This window comes from Choloepus didactylus, chromosome 2 (assembly GCF_015220235.1).
Source record: "Choloepus didactylus isolate mChoDid1 chromosome 2, mChoDid1.pri, whole genome shotgun sequence".
In the NCBI taxonomy this organism is placed as follows: Eukaryota; Metazoa; Chordata; class Mammalia; order Pilosa; family Megalonychidae; genus Choloepus; species Choloepus didactylus.
Window position 1 is genome coordinate 172117675 of NC_051308.1, and position 19727 is coordinate 172137401.

Here is a 19727-nt window from a genome sequence, read left to right on the forward strand (position 1 = left end):
ACTGTTCTTTTGGGTCTTATTATTAGAGTGGGTTTGGTTGTATACCAGCAAATACAAATGATGAGCTCACAAGATAAATGAAACATAGTCTCTGACCTAAAAGAGCTCCAAGTCTAATGAGTGAACCAGACCAATAGACAACTGCATATAATGCAGAATAACCATAATGATAGATGTCTGTTGAAAAGATGTGGTAGACCAGAAAATTTTGTGTTGGGAAATTAAGGAGAGCTGCAGATGGGTGGTGGTATTTCAGCTTGACATTGAAATAGTAGTTTAGATCATTACATAGAGAAATAGTGTAAAGTACAGGTAAATGGAACACCTGTAACACAGGCATTGGGAAGGGAGCCTGTAGTAAATGAGGCATTTGGGGGATAGCAAGGAACAGATGACTCAGAGAAGGGAGCAAGTGGCTAGATATGATACTGGAAAAAAGAACTCTATTAGATTTGGACTAGTTTAGGAAGTTTTAATGCGATTGAAAGGAATTAATATTTTACCCCTCAAACAATGAATTTTCAGCAAAACAGTGACTTGAACATGCAAACTATAATACCATCTAGGGTTGATATATTCAATATTGGGATTAACTATGGTCAAGGAGAGTGACTAGGGTTTCTTATTTGTATGTGAGTTTTGTATATAATGAGAAATTTTTCTTGATGTGGAAGATGCTCCCCTCATTCAAAATAAAATGTAAGCAGCCACTCAGCTATGAAGGGACAGCACAAAGAGATAAAAACATCATCCTTCTCTCTCTTACAATAGATGTAATTAGTTTCCCATTTACATTCCAAATACAGGGGAATATGGATAGTAATTGGATAACTCTTGAGCTGATCTCTCTCCTGCATGGGTCCACAGCAGTCACTGCAGCTGAAATGCCAGAAAATTCAAAAGTAGCATTATCTTTCACGATTTCAGGGTCACCAGCAATTGATATTTTGAATACATTTGCATGTGCTTTGCTTCATCTGCATAAACAGCAGCAAAAAAAAAAAAAAAAAAATCAAGATAGAAGCAAACTTACCAGAAAAAAAATACTAAAAAATACTAACCGCATCATGGTTTTAACCACACAAAAGAAATATTGTGGTGGGATGATGAGGAAATGATTACTATATGATGCTTTTTCCACTGAACTGCCAACTTCCCAAATGTTCAAAAAAGGTGTGTTTCTACTTTTCTCTTTTGTCTTTGCATTTTTCTCCTTCCTAAGTATGCATCCCCATTTAACGTCAGCCAGAATTCTAGAGCCCAAGTTTTGTGGATTAGTTTCCTCCAAATTGAAAATCTGAGTCTGCAGCCAGAGAGAATTAATAATACATGGAATTAATGATTGTCAATCATTGACAAACTGTGAAATAAATCCGAGAATGAGTTCAATGATAGAAGTTTGTAAAATAAATGTGTCCTCACAGTTGGAAATTTAATTGACTTATTAGGCCAACTTTTTCAAAACTGTTACACTATCAAAGATAATATCAAGTGCAGGAAAGCTGCACATGAAGGCCAGATTGCAATCTCAAGCACATTAATTGGTAAATGGTTCAGGCCAGCTGTCTGTGCGTTCTTGATAAGTTTCTGTTTTGTGTGTGTGTGTGTGTGTGTGTGTGTGTGTGTGTGTGTGAGATACAACAGTATAGGTCATATAGGTCAAGAATTTTTGATATTATGTCTCCATCTCCTCAGACAAATCTATAGAATATAGAAACATTTGCAAATACATATGAATGTATATGAATATTTTGGCTACGATTTAACATTCTAAAAGCACTCATTTTTTTTTCTCATTTAGAGATATTGTAAAGTTCTATTTACACAATTAAGCTATGCAGAGAAAATACAAATGCTCCAACATTTGCTCCTCATTCTCTAGAGTTTTATTTCCAGCGTATAATTGGGAAATGGATATCTTATTCATATTTGGGGTATAAATTCAGTATACATAATTTCAAAGATACTTTTGGATTAAGTGTAATAAGTCTAATGTTGCCAGAAATAACAGATATGAATAAATTTACATGACAAACAATAATAAAGTCAGTTGGCTATACTGAATGGGATACTCATTGACAATCATTTCATTTCATTTCAGTTCATTTCAAGAACTAGGATCAACATTATACACCCATCCTGAACACAGTTTTATCCATATGTTTACAACTTTTCAACTTTCTAATTTTACACTAAAACAAGTTGATTCAACATTTACATAATAAAACCTGTATGCTGTTTTGTGAAGCATAAATATGATATAATATTTATGAAATAATGTCATAATAATAATACTGCCAAAGTTATCAAATGTTTCACTTTTAACATGGAATCAAGACAACAATTTTAAGCCATAATACTTCCTATAACAAGTAATCCACATCTTTCTCTCATGGCTTTTTGTACACTAACCCCAGAAACCTTTGAAGAATTTTAATATTCACTTATGGAAAAAAGTTGCATGGAAAAAAACTGTTCCATGTGGAAATGTAAGGGAAATTGGTGCCATTATATTTCATAAATATGAAAATTCTCACAGGTAAACTTATTTATTCATGGGATAAGAAGCCTAATACATCTGATTAGGATGCACGTAACTAACACTGTCCTTAGCTACATGAGTAGAAACGTGGATGGAGAAAAATATTGTTAAAATTTGTAAAAGAAGAAAGCAATAAGGCCATACAAGTTTTTAGCATACATACTTGTCACCACTTAAAACATAGAAAGTTGAATTGGAAGACTAAAGGAGACATTTGGGAATCTTTCAGGACTGTACAAAAGGACCCCAGAATAGGAATAGAATGCAGTACAGGACTACACAGATTACTAAATCAAGCAAGAAAATTAGCAACAGTAATATCTAAAATGAGATTCTGAATTCAACAGTTTATTCCCTGATGATGATCTAATCATAATGGCAATAACCTTTGAATTGGATTTCACTCTGTACCAGGCATTTTCCCTCACTTCATTCAAGTATCCCAACAAACCTGTGTATATTATAGTTACCCCCCTTTTGTAGATAAGCAAACTGAAACCCAGAAATTTGAATTTAATGGAATATGGTTGCTTGTTGAATTTGTTTTCTATTGCTATCTAACAAATTACCACGAATTCAGTGACTTAAAACAAAACCCATTTATTAACTCAAAGTTTTGTAGGTCATAACCCTGGTAGAGTATGGACTGATCTGCTTCTGGTTCCACAAGGCTCAAGGTGTCAGCTAGCCTAGGTTTTCTATGAAGTTTTAGGGGAGAACCTCCCTCCAAGCTCACTGAAGTTGGTGGAAGAATTCAGATCCTTGCAGTTGTAGGATTGCGGTCTCTTGTTTCCTTGCTGGCTGCCCGGAGCCACTCTAGAGGCCACTCAGATTTCAGAAGCTGACCATATAACTCGGCAAGTGACCCTCTCCATCTTCAAAGTCTTGTAGCAGTGCATTGAGTCCTCATCTTCGAATCTCTGATTTCTTCTGCCAAATTCTCTGATTTTAAGGGGCTCAGCTCAACTGATTGAATCAGGCCCAACAAGATTATGTTATTATCTTAAAGTCTTTGACTTGGGACTTTAATTATATCTACAAAATCCCTTCACAACAGTACCTAGTTTAGTGTGTAATTGAATAACCAGGGGATGGGAATGTGGGGGTTACCATATTTAGAAATATGTCTACAACACTTGGCTTGAAGGAAGTAGAGCCAGCATTAGCTGACTCAAAAGGCAATAGGCCCAGGGAAGAATGTAAAGAATGTGATTAATTAGTGGCAGATGGAAAAAAGAAAAGCCAGATTTAGTAGTCCTTTGTGTGTTGTCCCATTCTATGCTTGTAATCTCTCTTTGTCCACTTCTCTCTCTACCTACTTCATCATAATTAAAAGTATTTCTACTATGAAAGAAACATATTTTAGAATAGAATATCCTTTAAGGCAGAAACATTTCACTCTTTTACCCTCAGTGCCTTCACAGTTTCTATCACATTATAAGTGTTCAATAAATAGTTTATTAACTAATTAATAATTAATTAGACATGCAAAAGGGCATCAATACAAAATAAACGCCTTGAAAACAATTTTTAAAACAGACAAAAATCAGAATTAATTTTTTACACAAAATTGATGCTAACTCTGGTACTTAACAGAGGATAGGGATATAAGTGAGTATGTTTAATACCTCTGTTGGATGTTTACAGATTCAGATATCTGTACTCTAAGTACAGAAAAATTGATATTTCTACTTAGGAGAAGTGCTATTCAGTAATGATATTTTCTCCATGAGCCTATATGAATCAAGAATCCCAAGAAACAATCAGAAAAATATAAATTACCCACACATTCAGGTATGCAAAACAAAAAAATTCATTTTTATAGAACTCAATTTCTATATTCAATTCCAATTCCTAAGATAACTCTATCATTTCTGTTATTTATTGGGCATTTCAGTTAAAAACAGTCCCATTCTGAGTTTTCTCCTGCCCATATATTTTTTCCTGCAATTTTATTGAGATATAGTCACATATCATAGAGTCATTCAGTGTATAATCAGTCGTTCACAGTTTCATCTTATAGTTTTGCATTCATCACCACAACTAATTTTTGAACATTTCCATTACTCCAAAAACATAATAAAATAAGAATAAAAATAAAAGTAAAAAAGATCACCCAAAACATCCCATTCCCCCATCTCCCCTTATTATTCATTTACCTTTTTGTCCTCATTTTTCTACTTATCTGTCCATACACTGGATAAAGGAAGTGTGAGCCACAAGTTTTTCACAATCACCTACTTGGTCACACTGTATAAGCTATATAGTTATATGATCGTCTTCAAGAATGAAGTCTACTGGATTGACTCCCAGCCTGGCCCTGGCATCGTGAGATTGAGAAAGTCTTCTTCACCAAAAGAGGGAAGAGAAATGAAACAAAATAAAGTTTCAGGGGATGAGAGATTCCAAATAGAGTCAAAAGGTCATTCTGGAGGCTATTCTTATGCATTATGCATTATATAGATATCCCTTTTTAGTTTTTAGTGCCCATATATTTTTAAATATGTTTTAATAGGTGTGGCATATAGTTCAAGTGAAGCTCATAGCAAAGGAAAATATGTCTGGCTCTCATATGGTTCTTGAAGACAGTTAGCTTACACTGGTGGGTTTATTTCTGCCCAGGCCTCTCCTGTATGATGGGGTCTCTGCACATCCCATGACCTTTTCTCTCAGGTCAGCAGATAGCTCAGTAAGGCTTCCTTCAAGTCATTTTTCCCAGACATTATTTGCCTAGACATTATGCATCTTATCAAAAATGTGTCCATGTACTCATATTTGAAGGGTTTTATCCAGTGTGGGAAATCTTGGTGGCAGGTTCAAAGCAAATACTGACTAAACTAATACTCCTCTGCATAAACTACTCCACATTTACCTTTAACTTAGAGCCAGGATTTTTTAAGAGCCAAATATTACTTACACTTGTTTTGTTTCTTATTCTTATCTTAGCCCTCCACCACCATCTTGAGGTAGAGTTTGTGCAACTTCTTGAAGTTTTCCTTACCCTCCTATTGAGGTGAATACCAACTTCAAGTCTAAACTTCCTTTCTCATGATAGGAATAATGCAAAGTTAATATGTTAAACACTACCTATACAGAGTGATGTGATATGGTTGCCTGCTAAAAGATCACATTTGTATTTGAAATTATTTGGTCTTGGTCTATTTGTATGTGACTTGGCTGGTGTTGAGCACTGCCGATTGGTTCTGTTCTCAGCAGTGTACAAAGTGTTCAGTCAAACACAGCTGGAACTGAAATAGGCACAGTGGCGTTTGTGTAAAAGTCATCCTCCTAACCATCAGTTTTGTTCCAAGATAACCCCTCTCCCCCGTAGTATCTCTATCCTACTCTAACCTAACTGTGAGATAAGAGACCATAACAGGCTTATGGCCATGCCAAATAGATTGGACATGGGCTTCACTTCCTCCCAGTTAGAATCCCATCATGTTTGCAAATAATTTACTCTTTATTAACCCAATGTACAGATGTGACCATTTTGAAAGCCATAAATCCTCCTTTTGTTCTAATTATATGTGACCTAGAAACAAGGAGCCAGATCCCCTACCTTCAGTTAAACTGCTCCTCAGATGTCCATTTACTTTGTGGAAACTAGAACTGAAATTTAAAATACTAGTGCTTCAGAACCTAATTATATTCATTTGGCCTAAGATACTTCAGAAGGTGCAGGGATTTGTTTACTGCCTTCTTACATGGCTAAGTCTTTAGAAGAAAATATCTGCAATAATTAACTGTGTGACTCTTTGGATGGACTATTATGAGGAAATTTTTCTTTTCACACAAACCATATATTAATGCATAGTATTACTGGACTGTTTGAGTCAATCTTTACAACCCTGGTGCCTTTCCATAGCTTAAAATCACCGTAATGTCTCTAACTGCTCTTATTTTACTAGGCTCAGCTCAAGTCTACTTTCTCTGTGAAATTTTCCCCAAACCTCATAGAAAGGGATGGGTTTGGGAGAGTTTATGTGTGGATATGTGGAAATAACTTATTTCTTCTTTGGGATACCATAGCATCTCTGTTATACATTTATTATAGGATTTGTAGCATTCTATTTTATACTACAGTTATTAACATTCTCCCTGAAGGAAAAAAAGTGTTATCTAGTTCAAATTTTTACCTCTTATTTCAATACCTAGCAGAATACTTCACATAGTCTGCTTAGAAAGGCTGAGTTGAATCATATTGTTGAATCGTAATTCCTAAGATTTGTGTATTAGAAAAAGTTTTCAATGGCCTTTCAATATTCCTTCCCTCATGAAAAGAATAATAAGCCCGTTTGTCTTGAATCTCTAGCTGCCTGAGAAAATCATTTGGCAGCTCCAAGTAGTCAAATATCTTAGTTCCAGTTTTCAAGAAAAGTCCCTTAAAGTTAGCTATCTAAAAATTTTACTGTGGGCTTGTTGAGCAATGGAGACCAAAACAGCAAGAGCCCAGGTATTACTCTTTGAATTCAATTCTTGTGATCTTGGGTCACATTTCATTGACTTGACTTGACTTGTGTCAAATAAAATTTAATTCCCTTCTACATATGTCCCTATCTTCTGTCTCTCCCCATTTTATGCTACTATCTTTGTTGGCTCTATTAGTGAATGAAAGTACTTAGGCTGAAACACAAATGGATTGAGGGATAGGGGTAGACATGAGATCTGTTAAACCCACCCTAGTTATCCGTCTGTGAAAACATTGCATGACCTAATTTCTTCTGTGAAAAATAATCAAACACAGTATTTATTCCCAGCTGATATTAGGTAGAGTTTGAGTAAATACTTGAAGCTTTTCTTACATATCTCTCAGAACGCACTCGATTTATAATGGATTATAATGGACCGCTCATTTTGATCACCCATCACTCTGAAATTATCACTGGCAATCAAGGTTTGACATTTAGGATGCCAAATTAGAAAATTTTTGTATGTCTAAATGGAGATAAGGTTTAAGCTGCCAAAATTGTACTCACTTGTGACCTAAATATCCAAGAAAATAAAAAGCCAACACCATTAAAAATTGTGTCATCTCCTCTCCATGATTCTGTAATGAAAGCCTGTTGGCCAGCAGTCTGTCAACTGCATTCTGTTTAGTCATCAGAAATTCTATGCACCATATCTGTGCAGTCTAAATGGAAAGTTGTCACTGCAATTGCATCTTCTTCCTACCAATAAATCAATGTAGACAAAGTAGGGAGAAAGAAGGCCGCCTGACAGCTCTCCATCAGAATGGCAATCATAAATTAGCACTCACAGAGAACATACCACGTAAGATTGTCTTTTCAAGGCCTCAGTGATAAATAATGGGAGGGAATACTTTACTTTACATGGGCTCCAATCCCAAATTTCTGAAAGATGGGTTTCATGGATACAAAGAAAACTACCAAGTAAGCAAGTGCACCTTATTCCTAGGTAAAGCTTCTCTTAACTTTTGACATGTGGGATGGTTAAGGCTGATAGTTATTATTACTCCAAGTAGATGGGCCCTGACTGCTTTCACTCTTAGCATTTCTTAAGATTCTCCCCATAAGGCAAGCTCATTGTTTCCTCATTTTTTGAAAGAAAGCACCATCATAAAATATAATCTTCAACTTGATGTCAGTACACCTCAGTGATTTAGATGATAATGGATTCTTGCATAAGTTCACTGTTAAACCCAGAAAAAAAATGTTGTTTTTGTCAATAGGAGAAGGCAAGTTTCCTTCCTAAATCAACAGCTTAGAAATACACTTGCTCAAAACATAAGTTGCAGCCTATTTTTTTTTTAATTTGATACATCATGCTTAAAACATTGAATTCAAGGACAAACGAGCCCATTTTACAGAAAAAGAAAAGAAAAGCTACATGCCATCAAAAATCCAAAATTTGAATAAAAGAACCATTAATCTAATGTATATGTATATATATACATGTGTACATATGAAATGACTGACTCTGTAACACTATGACAAAAACATTAGGTTTCCTCTTTCCCTTCTATAGTATCTGCAAAACTCCAAGTATTTTTCACCTCTTGGTGCTCATACCTTTAAATAAAATATGATGGTCTACATATTTCTTGAAAGAAGAAAGATGGTCCTCAAAAGAGTAGTCTCACAGACTACTATAAAAGATAACCATATATCATCAAACATAAATTAAAAGTTTTCCTATTTTATTAGTAGTAAGGGGGAAAAAAGAAACTATGTAATCACAGTTGTGAGTATGACTACTGACACTGTAACCCTGACTTCATTCTTTTTTGAGTAAAATACAGTTTTGGATGTATGGTCCACTTTAAATATACCCAGTTTATTTAACATGAAATATTGCTAAGCTAATATTTCCACCTCTAATACCTATGCAATTGATTTTTTTTAACCTAAGTTCATTTTACACTTTTCTTTTTTTTAAAAGACACATTTGGTGCAATCCATTCTTGATACATTCTCTTAATTCTCTTGCCTCTACCCTTATCAATACACATCATACACAACCCACACAAACATATACACACATGTATGTATGTATATATATATATAGTGACACATGCATACATACATATATATGTAGATGTATATATATTATATATATAACTATTCTTAGCAAAGAAGCCATGTCTTGTGGGACAATCTATTCTACTTTGTTTTAATCTTATAAAAATTATCTCTTAGCTTTCTGTTTATAAATCCAACACTGAGTTATCTTTCTTCAATCGTCATATTGCTTTGGTCTTTTTCTAATCTTTTTACTCTAATTCACCGATAACTAGAATTCTAGTCTTCGCTGAGGTAAAACTGTGTACAATAACTCCCTATAATTGGGTTCTCTGGCCCGTAACACAATGTTTTCCCACAGTGGATTTCATTATATGCCTTGGTATTTCAGAAATAGGCTTATTTTTTGGTTTTGTTCTCCATCTTCTAAGAACCATATTTCCTAAGGGCCAAGATATTTCATGCTTCTGAACAGGATCCATGTGTCTGTTTTCTTAATGTCTGGCTGGAGCAAAATCTTGAAATGTACCTGTCGAAAACAATTGTAATGCTTCCAAACACTTCGTTATCAGCACCCTAGCTCCATAGATTGCCCTCAAATACTTGCCACTTGTACAGAAATAATTTGTAGAACCATTCATATTTGGGTCTGTAACAAAGATCTTTAACTCAGTGATTAGCCTTGTGTTTTTGCCTCACTTGGGCTTTTCAATGAATCCATTCTCAAATCCTGATCTACACTTAAATGTGGTTGTTCACAAAACCATCCTCAGAGTAATGAAGTCCAAGTCTGAGAACTTTTATCCATACCCTCAATTTCATGAATCCTGCTACTCCTGCCTACACTGCTGTGGCTTTGTCTTTCTCAACTTTGAGCCATTCCACTCCCAGCTAAGCACTACCTGGTATTTTAAATCCCATTGAAATATTTTTATGTTTGAATTAAATATTTAATGCACAAGATATTTAACATATATTTCTAATACATAAAAATGACAATAAAATAACCACAAATAATTTTGGGGTCCCCTTTGTGCTCTGATTCCATTCCCCTTCCTCCATCAACCCCACCACCATGGTAACCACTATCCTGAATATTATGATTATACACAGATGAGTATACACACACACACACACACACACACACGCACAACATAGTCACATAAATGTACCCCAAACTTCAACACAAATACCATTATCAACAAAGATGGCTTATTCATAATAAGTCACTGCAATGACGAGACATGGATGGCACATTGTTTAATGAATATTACCAATTCAAAGTGTAGTAAAGATGACTCACTGCACAAGCAAATGTGAAATACTCTGAAATCTTGATAATAAAATATAAAATAAGGAAACTTGATATTAGAGATTGAATTATGTCTCCCCGCAAGGACATATTTAAATCCTAACTCCGAGTCCCGAGTCCCGTGGGTGTAAGCTCATTTGTAAATAGGACATTTGAAAACATAATTATTTATTAAGGTGTGGAGTCATCTGTAAATAGGAACTTCAAAGATCCTCTTTAGATGAGGCCAAATTGAATCAGGGTGGGCCTTAATCCATATGACTGGAATTCTGATAAGCAAAGAAAATTCAGATAAAGTCAGTCAAAGAAAGCCATGAGAGGAGACAAAGGAGACAGATTGTCATGTGTCAGAGGCAGAGATGCAAGACAAGGAACCCCAAACATTATGGCATGCCATCACCAGAATGCTGTGGACTCCACAAGACCATGACATGAAGAGACCTTGGTTTTGGATTTCCAGCTTCTAAAACAGTGACCAAGTAAATTCCTGTTTTTAAGCCAATTCATTGGTATTTGTCATAGCAGCCCTGACAAACTATGACACTTGATTAAAGTTTTCTCAGATTGGACAACAATCCAATAAATTACACAGCATTACCAAAAACAAGTTGTGAGACTGAAACAAAATTTTTTAAACTATCAGCTAAAAAAGATAATCAACCATCCTAGTATAAAGATTGAATTACCTTTCTATTCACTCTACTGAGAAAATTATGAAGTCATTGTCATTAAAGAAGTAATAAAAAAATGCAGCTAAAAAGTATAATTTTAGAGATATTTTAAGAAAATGGCATATTGATTTTCCAGATTTTTCAATTTTTGTGTATTTACAAGATTTTTTTAAATTATGTTTTTTTTATGATTTCTATTCTTATTCTAGGGAAATACTTTCATAATAACTTTGTATTTGTTATTTGGTATTTTCTCTTATAGACAATTCTTCAAATTATCTAAACTTCTGGCTCCACAAAACTTTTATTTGTTCCTGTCACATAGTAATTACTTGATATATGTTAGCATTAATAGCTTTTATTATATATGCATATAGGACTACAAATATATAAATGATCATCCATTTGTATAATGTACATAGAGATGTTAATGGAAAAATAATGTGCATTTTTATAAGTATGAAGTTTTAATTTCATTTAGTTTTCACCTATGTGCATTATTCAGAGTACTTTTTGGTTTGTATTTGAATTATTAGGCTTGCATAGGCATTAGTTGAGCAACAAAAGTAAAAGAATATATGCTATTTAATTCAGGCAGCCAGATTTAAAAGAAGTAGAAAGTTTGAAAATATATGCTCAATAAAGTATCTGTAAAGCTAACCACAGGTACTGCTTTCTTCAATATAAAATAGTACTCTTTAAAAACCTATATGTGACGTAGTGAAAAGAGATTTTTTTTCATAGAGATGAAGCAGGAACCACAATATTTAAAACCCTGAATCATAAACAAGAGAATAGGAGTTCCCAAATATGAGTATATTTATAGATACATAATAGGACAATTTATGACTGAAACCTAACAAGTTTGCACAACCATCAGGTACTCTACAAGCTTCTGAGTTATGAGTGGAGATAAAGTTTATATTATAACTCTTATCACCTGGAATTCATCTACTCTATGCTACAAGAAAGAAATAATGTTTGCCCACTATGTTGAACACACTGCTTTGAAAGAATTGGTATCAATTTTTGAAGCTGCAAGAATGAAGCATAAAATAAAAACACAGCTTGTTAGAAAAACATTTCATAGCTGTTTGTGATACAGCAGTAGAATAAGAGTTTGATGTTATTAGAGAAGATGACAGTTTGATCAAGTGAAAACAATGGCATTTGAAAATGGCATTTGAAAAAAGATAAGATTTATGTGTTATCTATTTTACATAAAATGGATTTTACATGAATATACACACAGCATGGGTATACATCTAATTTAACACTTCAAGAGTTAACTCCCTTGCCATTATTCACAATGGAAATTATGAAAGGCAATTTTGTGGTGACTTTAAAAATATTTTAAAATGACTATGTGACAGTTACGTCATGTTGTTTTATATATCACAAAGGTAGTCATTTGACACAGCATGAAACAAATTGCTATTGCTGGGTCTACTAGAATGCAGTATCATTTGTGAAAAGTCTTTCAAAGAAGTAGTGATTTAAAGGAAAGAGCCATGAACTTCAAAATCAAAAGGCCTGACTTTGAAGCCTAACCCTATCTTTTGTGAGCTACAAGATTTTAAGCAAGTAGACTAATTTCTCTGAATCACTTTCTTCTGCTATAAAATTGTGAATAACATTTATCTTTCAGATTTATTGTACGGAATAAAGTGAATATTACAAAGCATGTTACTAGCTAAACATTCTAAACTTTGATGAAATTTTAGGCTTGTTGCCTATTCTCCCCTCCCACACAATGTCACAGGTGGAAGAAACTATTAAAATTCAAGGCAATAATCCTTGTAGAGATATACAATGTGTGCAAAATGTTAAGCTATAGATTTATTTGTCCATAGAAGGAACAGAAATATTAAAATCTCTTTTAAATGATTTTGAGTTCTTTGAGATGTTGGAGAAAATTACCAAGGAGGCCATTGTGTTTGTTAGTAATCTAATTTAAGCTAGACTGTGACAAACTAACTTATAAAGATGTTTGATCAACCTTAGATAGCTAGTATACAGACTAGAAGCTAGCTATAAAATCTGTATGTTTCTAGAATAGATACACTACACATGCACTTCAGTAAGCTTCAGCAGTAGTAGATGTCTTGCAAAAATTTGGGATCCTAATGTCTCTCCTTACAGGAATATGAAAGTGGTGCGAGTTTCAAATTTCTCCCTCTCTATTTAGATACACATGTGTGTTTTATACCGGCTCAAAATGTATTAAGGACAATTAAGAAAAAGCAAATCAAGAAAAAGCATATTGTGATTTATGTGTGAAAGAGCTACTCCTTCCACTCAGGAGGGAGGGGAGAAAAATTTATGTACAACACATGCTAAAAATGCAGAATTATTTATTTCAGTCTTAGCTGAAGCAGAACAGGAGGGGAAATGTGATCAGAAGTAAAATTAGTAGGAGTCAAATTACCAGAAATAAGATATCTCAATATCTCAAGAGGAATTATAATAATCAAGTATGTTGTTGAAAAAAATAGTCAAAGAAAGTTTTTTACAAGGTGCTTCCTCATACTCAGGGAAAAGAAAATGTGGATGTCATATTCTTTGGAAATTTTTTTCTTTCTTAAGGTTTGAAAGAAGAAGGCATGCTGAATGCTCAAGAAACATTCAGTTTCATTGTTATAAATATGTCTATCAGAATTTTGAAATACAAGGTACTGTTTTCATGTGTTTCTTTCTTCCCTTGTGAAGTATTCTTGCAGAGAACAACTCAAATTAGACTGCATAAATCATGTGCCAGGCAATATGGTGAGCATATTGCTATTTCTTTGATCTTCCCAAGAATTCTATAAGATATCATTTTTCCATTTTCCTGGGGAGGAAAAAGAGGTGTAAAATTATTAATAACTTGCATAAAGTCATAGAGTTAATAACGGTGAGAAAATGGAAGTAAACCCAAGAATATGTAAATCCAAAGGGCACATTGATAGGGCATCCAAAGAAAACATTTTTAATTTTTGAAAATAGATGGCAGGTGAAAGTGTCAGGTACTATGTCCTATGTGAGACATGAGAGACTTGTTTCAGGTGACCATCAGGTATGCCATCAAATATTGAATACATTCTATGACCAGGGCTCATGCCTCCCCACTAGGGATTGTCAACAATATCTAGTTGGAAAACAGAGGCAATCAGGTAACTAGAATGAAGTAGGAATGTGCCAAAACAAAATAATAAATAAATTTCTATGGAAACCTAGGAAAGACATCATGGAAACTTTTTTGGCAAAATACAGTGAGTCTTCCCCAGAAGAAGTGATATTTAATTTAAATCTTAAAGAATGACATGGGTTTTAGAGACAGAACATTATTTTTATATAAGGCAAGAACAGATTTTTTTCAAAGGTTTAGGGAAAATTATGTAAAAAAAAAAAATAGAGCTAGCTTGATCAGGATATTATATTACATGTAATGGCAGCATGAGGGTATTTGGACATTCTCAACAGAAAACAGTTATAAAACAGGATAAAATTGTTAAAATAACAAATTTGTTTAAGGGAAGTGAGAAATTACAAAGACAGCCAACAACTTGGGAAGTGTTTACTCACAGAAAGCTACTACTCCATCAGATAAGAAATCTGAATTTATTGATTTCTCAGATGAAATCTATAAGTCTTGACTGAAGGTATTCTCATCTCTTGCAGGATGGGCAGGAAATCCCATAGGTTTAGTAGCTGTAGGTATTAGATGTGGTTAAGTTTAGACACAGAAGAGCTAGAAATTTAAGGAAAATATTTTGGAAGTAAAGTAGGCACAGATGGGCTCTGTTCAAAAGCACTAAAAATTCCTAATTGACTCCTAGTTACATTTGAACCAGGAGACCCTAGGGAGCCTAACAAAAATTTAAAGTCTGGGAAGACTTGTGAACTCGCCATGCCTTTGGAGGTTTTTCTTGATACAAATGCAGCCCAAGCAATAAGGAGGATGCCTTACTGGCTGAAAGTGTCTGGGTTTAATACCTTCCCAAAATGTTGGCTGACTACTTAACTATGCAAGCACAGAGGAGATTCCCAGGGACCCACACTAAAATATACATACAGTGATGGAGACATATTTCACATTTTCAGTCCAGGAAAATTAATTTCCTTCTAAAACTAAAATTAAATGATCCTCTGAAAGAGAAAACTGAATCCTGAGTTTCTACAATGTATCATCTACAATGTCCAGGTTTCATCCAGAAATTACTAGACAGGTAGAGAGATAGGAAAGAATGACCAGGGAGAAAAAGAAAAAAGGATGGCAAATAAAAACTGATTTCAAACTAGATTTAATGGAAAAAAACTTTGATATTTAAAAAAAGAAAACTAAAGATAGGACATATAAGAAATTTCAACATTAAGAGCCTCAAGAAAAATTCTAGAGATGAAATATACAATAACTGAAATGAAAAATACACTGATGACTCAAAAGCAGATTTAATATAGCAGAAGAAATAATTGGTAATCTAATCATGATAGATCAGTAGAGATTGTAAAATCCCAAAAGCACAGAATACAAATATTGAAGGAAAATTTAAAAAATTGAGAAATCAGTGGGAAAAATCAAACAGTCCAGAATAAATTTAAATTCGTCTCAGGGTGGGGGTGTACAAAAATATTTTAAGAGAAAAAAGCCTGAAAACTTCCATAATTTGGCTTAAAATTACTGAAAAAATTACTGACCTAAAATTAGTGCATTGAAGATGAATAGAATTGAAAGGGATTGTTTAAAGGCATATATCATATCACTACAAATATAGATAGGTGCTTGCATGATATACTTCTAAGGTATGACACTGGTACAGAGAGTTGACAACAGAAAACAAAACAAAACAAAATTACTGAAAAATGTATGGATCCAAAAAGCTCATCAAACCTGAAGAAGGATAAACACTAAAAAGTGCACACATTATAGTCAATGTAAAGAAAACCAAAGTGAAAAGCTTGAAAGGAGGAAAAGAAAAGCAAAACATAACTTAGAGGGGACAATTTGTTTAATAGCTGACTTCTAATTAGAAAAAAACAGAAACCAGAAAATATTATGAGGGCATATCCAAAGTGCTAACAATAAAATCAAAAGCAAATTGTTAACTAAGCATTCTATATTCAGTAAAAGTATCCTTTTAGATTGATGGTGGACTAAAGACATATCAAGGTGGAGAACCAAATGAAACAAAAAAATTATTTGCTAACAGAATCTCAGTACAAAAAACAATAAAGAGAAATAAAAAGCTTAACATGATCTTCAAGTTGAAGGAAAATGATATCAGGTGGTAATTCCCATCAAAGAAAGAAATAAATAACACTGTAAATGGTAAATATATGAGTAATATAAAATATTTTGTGTATTTATCTGTGTATACATATGTATCCATGCATATTTATTATATATGTATATATCTTATATATGTATATTTCTTTAAAATATCTCTTAATTACTTTAGAGGACATATAAAATATTTTACCAAAATTGACTTACAGAACAATAGAAAATCTGAATATTCCTATACCAAGTAAAAAATAGAGTTAACAACTAAAAACCTTTCCACAAAGAATTATTTCAAACTATTAATGAATCACTAATTCCAATCCTTTGCATATTCTTTTAGAAAATTGAGGAGAAAGGATTGCTTACCTACTGATTTTGTGATACCAGTATCATTCTAACACCAAAGTCATAAAAAGACAGCACAGGATAAAACAAAACAAAGCAAAACGAAACAAAAAACCACAGATAAATATCACTTACTATCATAGACTGGAAAATTTTAACAAATTTTAACAAACCTAATTTCACAATAGATAAAGAGGGTAATCAGTGACCAAGTATGTTCAAGATTGGCTTAAAATCTGAAAAAAAAAATGAGAGAATAATTAAATTAACTGAATATATTAAATATATGCTCAATAGACATAGAGGAAAACTCATTCATGATTTAAAAAAAAAACAAAAAAACAAAAAAAACAACCTAGAAATAGAAGTCATCTTCCTCATCTTGACAAAAGACAATTCTAAAAACTTACAGGTGTGATCTTACTCAATAGTGAAAGACTGAATGCTCTTCAACTAATATCAGGAAAAATGAAAGGATATCTGTTCCCCAAAATTCTAGTTGCATTGTATAGAACATCCTAGCCAGTGAAGTAATATAAGGAAAATAAATAATAGTTACACATATTTGAATTGAATAATCAGAAGAGGTTCATTTATAGAACTGTTAGCACTAATTCATGATTTTAGCAAGATTTAAGGATAAAAGATCAATATTGTAAAACAGTCTCAAAAATTGCAATCCTTAGTAAGGAATTTATGAATATATGTCTGAGACCTATACAGTCAAAAGTGCACAAACTAGCAAAAAGAATTAAGGAAGACCTTAAACAATGGGAGATATACCATGTTCATGAATTTGAAAAATCATTATTGATAAAATGGCAAAATTAATCTAAAGATTAAACACAATCCCATTTAAAATCCTAACATGTTTTTAATGCTACAATTATTCTAAAATGTGTATGAAATAAGGAATTTGAGTTGCCTAAACAATTTTAACAAAGAAAAACTGATTTCAAGACTTACAAAAATATAAATGGCTAGAGAATTTAAGGCAACATATATTGATATAAATAAAGATATAGAAATAAGTTAAACTGAATGATCAATTGATTTTGAAAAATGTGCCAATGTGAGCCAATGGAAAAATAACTGAATAGCCATATGGAAAAAAAAGAATGAACCTTGACTCTTACCTCAGATCATTCACAAAAATTAAATTAAAATGAATCATATTCCTAAATACAAGATATAAGACTCCCAAATTTTAGAATAGGAGAACATATTAGTAATGCTGAGTTAGGCAATAATTTCTTATCCAGGGGACAAAAAGGAAGAAACATGTAAATAATAATAAATTGGATTTCAGAATAATGAAAAACTATCACTTATAAAAGACACTTAAGAAAATAAAAGGACAAACTAGAGATTGTGCAAAAATATTTTCAAAACATTACTGACAAAGAATTACAGTGATAATATTTAGAAAATTCTTACAAAACAATAATAAGACTAAAATAATGATCCATTAAATAATGGGCAAAAGATTTCCAAAAGAAGATACATGAATGGCCAATATGCATGAAAAGATGCTCCACATCATTATTTGTTAGGGAAATACAACATACAGCTACAATGAGATGCATTACATAACCACAGGAAAAACTAAAGCTAAGACTGACAATAGCAAAAAAATGTAGAGAAACGAATCATCAAAAATTGGATGGTGGGAATGCAAAATTGTACAGTCACTTTGAAAACAGTTTGGTGTTGCTTAAAAACTTAAATATATACTTATCATATAACCTGGAAACTTCCCTCCTAGGGATCTACCCATGAGAAATGAAAGCATATATCCACCATGGATTTGTATGCCAATGTTCTTAACCAGCATTCTTTATTATAGGTAAAAACCAGAAACAACTCATGTATTTTATGATTAATGGATAAAGAAAATAAGATATGCCCATACATTGGAAAGCTATTCATCAATTATAAGAAACCAACTTCACACAGACACATGGATTTATCTCAAAAATAACATGCTAAATTAAAGAAGCCATGCACAATGCAATGCATACTGTACGAATCCATTTATATGAAGTTCTAGAAAAGAGAAAAAATAGATAATTAATTTTTAAAATCCTATGGTAGATGCTAAGAACTAAGGGGGAAATAATTCAGAAACATACATAGGAACTCTGTGTATGTGTGGTGGGAGGGAAAGGTTGTGGTAAAGGGTATATTTATTATTTTTAAAAAATTAGCCAAGGAACATCTCACTGTGAAAATGACATTAGAGGAAAGTTAATAGAGTGATCCATTCAGATACTGGAGGGAAGGATCATCTAGGTAGAAGGAGCAGCCATTGTGAAGGGCATGTGGCAGGAATGTATGTGGCATTTCCACAGAACAGGAAGGTGGCCAGGGAGACTAAGCTAAATGAATGAAGGGAAGAGTGCTGGGAGATGACTTCAGATGTCTAATTAGAATCAGACTGTGTAGCATTTTATAAATCATTTAAAAGACTATTACTTACTTTGAGTGAAATAGGAAGCCCTGTCACAACAGAGGTCCTTGAAAAGATATAGTTGACTAGACTCAGCTTTTGTTTTTATGTGTTAGCATTCATAGGCATTTCACATGTGTCTAGGAGGTCAGATAGGATGTTGTACATCAGCTGCTACAAAAGGTACACAAACTGATGAAATTCATATGAAAGAATATTTCTGTGTTAATCATTTTTCTTGATCCTTCTTGTATTCTCAAAGGTTTAGGTACTTTTGATTTAGCACCAAAAGTTGGGACTAAAGGAAATATGTATGATATTGGAGGGTGACAATATTGATATGATACCACTCTTGGTATCTGCATATGTAAGGTGGGGTTCTGTGGGGGGGGGGTGTCACCCACATGTAGGACTCATTTCACAGGATTGCAATTCTCAAACTTCAAATCAGCCCATAACACAATTATATATGATCTTCAGAGCCTTCTCCTTGGCTTTCTATTGTGAAAATGTATCTTGCAAAGTGGCATAACATACTCAGAGACTATCTGTTACCTGAATTGTACATTTTTTTAAACCATAAGAATTAGGGGAAAAAAACAACAAATTAGGTAACAATAGCATAGGGGTGAGGGGATGAATAGTAAGCTGGAAAAAAAAAAG